Source organism: Prionailurus viverrinus, chromosome B3 (genome assembly GCF_022837055.1).
Source record: "Prionailurus viverrinus isolate Anna chromosome B3, UM_Priviv_1.0, whole genome shotgun sequence".
NCBI lineage: Eukaryota > Metazoa > Chordata > Mammalia > Carnivora > Felidae > Prionailurus > Prionailurus viverrinus.
In genome coordinates, this window is record NC_062566.1 from 27,353,669 (window position 1) to 27,359,594 (window position 5,926).

Consider the following 5,926-nt stretch of genomic DNA (forward strand, 5'->3'; position numbering starts at 1 on the left):
CTCTCTCTCTGCCCCTCCCCTGTTCATGCTCTGTCTCTGTCCCAAAAATAAATAAACGTTGAAAAAAAAAATTTTAAATATTCCTTGACTCGATGAACGGGCCAACTGGGTGGTCATCAAATGCCAGAGATGAAAATACCATAGAGGCCACCTCCTCTACCTCCGCATTTTACAGATAGGCACTCAGGGTCCAGACGGGGACAGGGATGTGTCCAAGGTTACATGTCCCCAAAGGGGCCTTTGGATAGGACATCTGAGGAACATTTCACACAACGTGGGAGAGCCGCACTCTTGTCAGGTGGTTGAGTACGTTACTAGCCTTCCTGAAGGAGGGGAGCCCTTGCACCCCCGTTCCCCACCCTTGAAGGCCTTGATGACAGCTGAACACTAGTCGGCCCTCGGAACCTCACTGTGGAGGAGCCATTGGGGGCTGAGGGCAGAAAAAGTAACAGGGACTCGCCTATCTGGGCAGAACTGACTCTACCCGCGTTGGTCACTGACGACTCTTGCCCACTGTCCAGGTCCCACCCCTGCCTGAGGGTGCAGCCGTGCCCCGTCTCCTCCAGAAAGGATGAGAAGACAAAGGCTACCATGGCCAAGTGGGCCCCAACCCAAACCCATCTGAGCCTCCAGGGTACTTGACCACCCCTGTATACCTGAGGGAGGGTCGCACACAGCCCCCAGCTATTCACATACCTCCAAGGATGGGGGCTTATTACCTCCTAGGCAGCCCCCTCTAATCTCTTCGTAGCTATCATAGGCTGAAAATTCCTCCCCCAAAGCCCATCCCACAAGAGATAATGGGATCAGGCGGGAGGCGAGCCTGAGGTTGGCCCTCCTACCTCCTCGTAGCCCAGGAGCTCCCTGTCGGCAGCCTGGGCCACCATCTTCCCAGTCCTGGCCTCCTCTGAGCTGGGCTCAGTTCCCCAGGACTGGAGAGCCCTTCTCAGGCCCTCAAACCCCTCCACCATCCCTTGATCCTCAAGAGCCCCACCGCAGTGGAAGGAAGAATTGCGGAGTGGGGAGGGGGAGAACAGGGGCCAGGTTTGGGAGCCCTTCCTGCCTACCCCAGCCTTGGCTCCTGTGGGCCTCAGTAGTTCATCATAGAATGACCAACTGTTCCAGTTTGCCGAGGACTGAGGGGGTGTTCCAAGATGCCAGACTTTTGGTGCTAAAATCCTGACAGTCCCAGGCATGCTGGTCACTGGGGCAGGGGACGTGCCCGCTTCTTCCCACAGAGGTTTTCTTTCCTGCTCCCTGTTCTGCACCCCCTGCCCTTGGCAGAGGCCAGAATTTCTCTTCCCTTTCCTCTGCACCCCCTCCCACGGAGCTGCTACCCCTCCCCAGCTGTGGCTGCTCAGCTGGTGACTCCTGCACCCCAAAGGGGCCTCACTCCTGCTGACCAGGGGGCTGCTGGCGCGGCCACGTCAGCTTTTCCTGGAAGGCCAAAAAAGATCCCAGAGAGAGAGAGAAAGAAAATAGAGCGAAAGGGACAGAGCGCGGCAGAGAAAGGACTGGGGAGGAACTGAGACAGACACGGGAGTGAGAGAAAGCAGGTGCTCACTGACAGCCAGGGCTGGATCCGAGGTAGAGACAGGATTCAAGATCCAGAAAGAGTGACAGAGAAAGAGGGTCCGATGGGCCCTGAAGCGGGCTCCATGAGGGAGGAGACAGTGGGGGGGGGGGGTCTCAGTCCCACCCTGCCTTCCCTCCACGGCTCATCGGGATCATTGGGAGGAAGCTCAGCAGCTCATGGGGGGACTGGTTGAAGTTTCCCGGGGGTTTCCTGGGAGGGAGAGGCCAGCCTGGGCCCTTGAGAAGGTGCGGTTACGGAAGGAACGTTGTGCAGGTGCGTGTGCGTGCGCCTGCGGAGGACTGAGATCCGCCCACACCATCAGATTATGGGATTTGAGACAGTCCCTCCCTTTCCTGGGTCTCAGTTCCTCTGTCTTGCGTGGGAGATGGAGGAAAGGGCTTAAGGTCCTTCAGCCCTGCCGTTCTAATGAACGTCTGCATTTACGTCTACGTGAGGAGTCTGCACGTATGCGTGTGTTCGTGCGCAGTCAGTGCTGCTGTGTGCGCGTGAGCCTTGCTGGGTCTGCGTATGTGATGGTGGGTGCGTGCACACGTGTGGGCCCGTGCGGCCGTGTGTTCATAAGCTCACTGCGTGCCCCTGAGGCTGTGCGTGCGGCGGCAGGGCGGGCCTCATCTTTTCCCCCCAAATCAGCTGCAGCCAAGAGGCCCAGCCCGGGCAGAGGTGGCCTGGCCCCAGGCTGATCTACAGAGGGTGCCTCCCTCCCATGCCTCCCCCCCCCCCCCCCCCCGCCCCGCCCGCTCTCCACCTTCCTCTCCACACACCCTTCCCATCACTCAGACGTGAGGGTCTCAATCCCTCCCACCTTGGAAACCAGGATGTGCCTCTGACTCTACCTCCGTCCTCATCTCCAGCCGAGCTCGGCTCACCGAATCCGGTCCACACTTCAGCTGCTCCCATCTCGGGGCCACCCCTGTTGCTCTTTTCTCAAACTGGAGTCTGTCCCCCTTGGATTTGCGGGGCCCGCTCCATCTTGTCTTTGGACACTTTGTTCAAATGCCTGCTCCCTGGAAGGGCCTTCCCAGCCCAGCCTATGTAAAAAGGATCTGTGGGGCACCTGGGGTGGCTCAGTCCGTTAAGCGTCCGACTTCGGCTCAGGTCATGATCTCACAGTTCATGGGTTCGAGCCCGGCGTCCGGCTCTGTGCTGACAGCTCAGAGCCTGGAGCCTGCTTCCGATTCTGTGTCTCCCTCTCTCTGCGCCTCCCCTGTTCACGCTCTGTCTCTGCCCCAAGAATAAGTAAACATTAACACAAAATTTTTTAAATAAAAATAAAAAGGCTTTGCCCCTCTCAGTGTCCACACACAGTTTAGTTGTCCCTCTTCCCAAGACCCACCCCTGCCATCTGTGAGTGTATGTCTCATCCATTTCATCCATCTTTCCAATCCAAACGTGAGCTCCATACGGGTGGGCACTTGGCTCTGAGCAGGTGCTCAGTAAATCCTTGTTGAACGAATGGATGAAAAAGTGGCCTCTGGGTTTCCACCGGGAAGCCTCTGCCCCCCACCCTCCTAGCTGCCCAGGGACTCACCAGCCCCTCCCTTCCACGTGGCTATGCCCTCCCTCTCAGCGGCCCCTCACCAGCCAGGATTTCTGATTCCTTCCCTGGCACCAACCTTGCTGCCCTCTCCTGAACTTCCCCTTAGTCTGCAGGGCCATTTTTAGCAGCAGCACTAACCCGGGCATATTTCATGGGAATTATTTTTGTTCTTCCCCCAGGCCGATCCCACAGTTTCCAGGAATCCAGACCCTGGCCACAACCCAGGGCGTGTAGCAGATTCCAGTTTTCCACCCCAGCCCCTCCCAAAGGCGAGAGGTAGGATCGGGAGTGTTAGGAATGAGGGTGTTTGAATTAAGGTTCTTTCTAGACTGGGACCAGAGTTACAGGGTCAGGATCCCAGTCCCCGTGTTAGCTGTGGGGCATGGGCCAAGGGCCCATGTTAGCTGGAAAGACCAGGACTAGATGTGGTGCAGGTGTAGCGGGTGGGGGCGAGGGTAGTGTAACCCGTCAGTGAAGCAGGGTCTGAGGTGTGAATGGGAGGGTGACAATCACCCCTGTGGCCGCGGCGGCGTGGAAATGAGGCGGTGGGCAGAGGGCTAGAGAGGGATGCGGAGAGACGAAAGGAGAAGCAGGGAGGCGGGGTGGAGAGAGAGAGGAGCAGGCAGAGACCGACACATGAAGAGAACGGGGATCGGAGAGGCCGGGGACGGCCAGGAGCAGGGCTGAGCATTTCGCTGATGGCAGAGTCGTGTGGTCCCTGCTTTTCATCCACAGGTCAGGCTGTGGCGCGGTTTCCACGCAACCCCGCTGCATGCCACCAACCGGAAAGGACCAGCCCGCAGGTCCCCAAACTTCTCTCAGTCCTGAAGGGGCTTGTTCAGCCATGGCTGCTGAGCATGGGGAAGGCAGGCGACAGGCCGTTCGGACCTTGGCCCGAGGCCCCCTCTCGGGGGACACAAGAAGAGGAGACGGGCGGCCAGTCTGCCTGGGGAGGTGACTTCGGCTGCAGAGGCCTCTGGGAGAGCAGTCCGGGCCGGACAGAAAGCTGCACAGCCCGTGAAGGTTCCAGAAGTTCCTAGAAGGGAGGTGAGAGAGAGGTGGGGTCAGGAAGACTTGAGAGAGGGGTTGGAAACTTGACTAATTTTCAAAACAAAGTAAAGAATGCAAACGTTAACACAGGAAATCAAATTCCCCCTCTGTCCCTCCCTCCCCCCCCCCCACCCCTCGCCCCCTGCGCCGTCCACTCCCCAGGGGCAACAGTTTGGGATGGTTTCTGTTTTTAGTACCGCTGCGGTTACACATATCAGGCCTGCCCAGAACATTTGCAGAGCCTGGGGTAAAGGACATTTGGAGGCACACATCCCATACGTCCAAATATTTAAAAGTTATAAATCCTACAAACTGTGTAATATGTTTCATTCTCCTATCTTGACAAATGTGCTTCATAACCACTTGAAGGCCAAGTTCAAATTTAGAGTTCTTGGACTCCTCAGAGGCCCCTGCCAGAAACAGACAGGCAGCCCCCAGTCCCCAGCCCCCCACCCACAGCTGTCCTATTTCTCTCCCCACCCCACCCCACCCCATTCTGTCCCGCACCGCGCGGGGGGCCTGTGCGTAAGTAGGGAGACACCCCAAGCTCTGTCCACATACCCAACCTCCCTCAAACTGACTCAGACCCAGGGGAGCACACAACTTGGTACAGTCCTCCCTCGGGAGGTCTGGTCAGGGTAAAAGGTTTTCAGAGGCCCTGGAAGCAGGCTCAGGCCATTTCATTTAGGCAGAGAATTCCAGGGTCCCAGATCCTCAAAGCTTGCTCCAGAGGAAGGATATAGGCTCTAAGTAGAAAGGTCCCCTTGGAAAGGCATGGTCAGGGTAGGATTGCCAGATGAAATACAGGACACCCGTTAAATTTGAATTTCAGAGAAAGAACCATACATTTTAGTATATCTCAACTATTACATGGGGTATATTCATGCTAAAAACAAACAAATACACAAAACAAACAACAACAACAAACCCTTATTCATTGTTTATCTGAAATTCTACTAAATCTGGCAACTCTAGGCCAAAGGGAAGGTCAGAGCAGAGCCCTCTAAACTCGGGGGTCCGAGGGGCGCCTGGGGGGCTCGGTCGGTTAAGCATCCGACTTTGGCTCAGGTCATGATCTCACGATCCGTGAGTTCGAGCCCCGCGTCGGGCTCTGTGCTGACAGCTCAGAGCCTGGAGCCCGTTTCAGATTCTGTGTCACCCTCTCTCTCTGCCCCTCCCCTGTTCATGCTCTGACTCTCCCTGTCTCAAAAATTAAAAAAAAAAAGTTACAAAAAAAAAAAATTTTAACTCGGGGCTCCGGGAAGGGACCCCCCCCCTCACCTGGAGTAAAATGATTTGACCTGAATAAGTCTCAATTATATGCATAGACTACCATGTCTTAGTGGAAACTTTAGACAGTATCTACTCACCCCCTGCTATGGGTTGAATTGCATTCCCTTCAAAAAAATATGCTGAAGTCCTGAAGCCCACTACCTCAGAATGTGACCTTATTCGGAAAAAGGGTCTTTAGAGAGGAATTAGTTTCTGTTAAGTCACCCAGATTTTGGTACTTTGTTATGGCACACCCAGGAAACTAATACACTCTTCTACAAAATAAGATTTTAGCTCACTTAACGTGTTTCTATTCTTCCCTCCCTTCCTCCTTCTGGTTTTTGGTAGTTAAAATGTTCTCAGTTCTTCTATTGGTTACATTTGTGCTTTAAATGCCCCTTACTTACTGATCCCTAGAGTGGAGATGCTATCTAATGACTTCCCACTCACTGTATAACATGAGACATGTA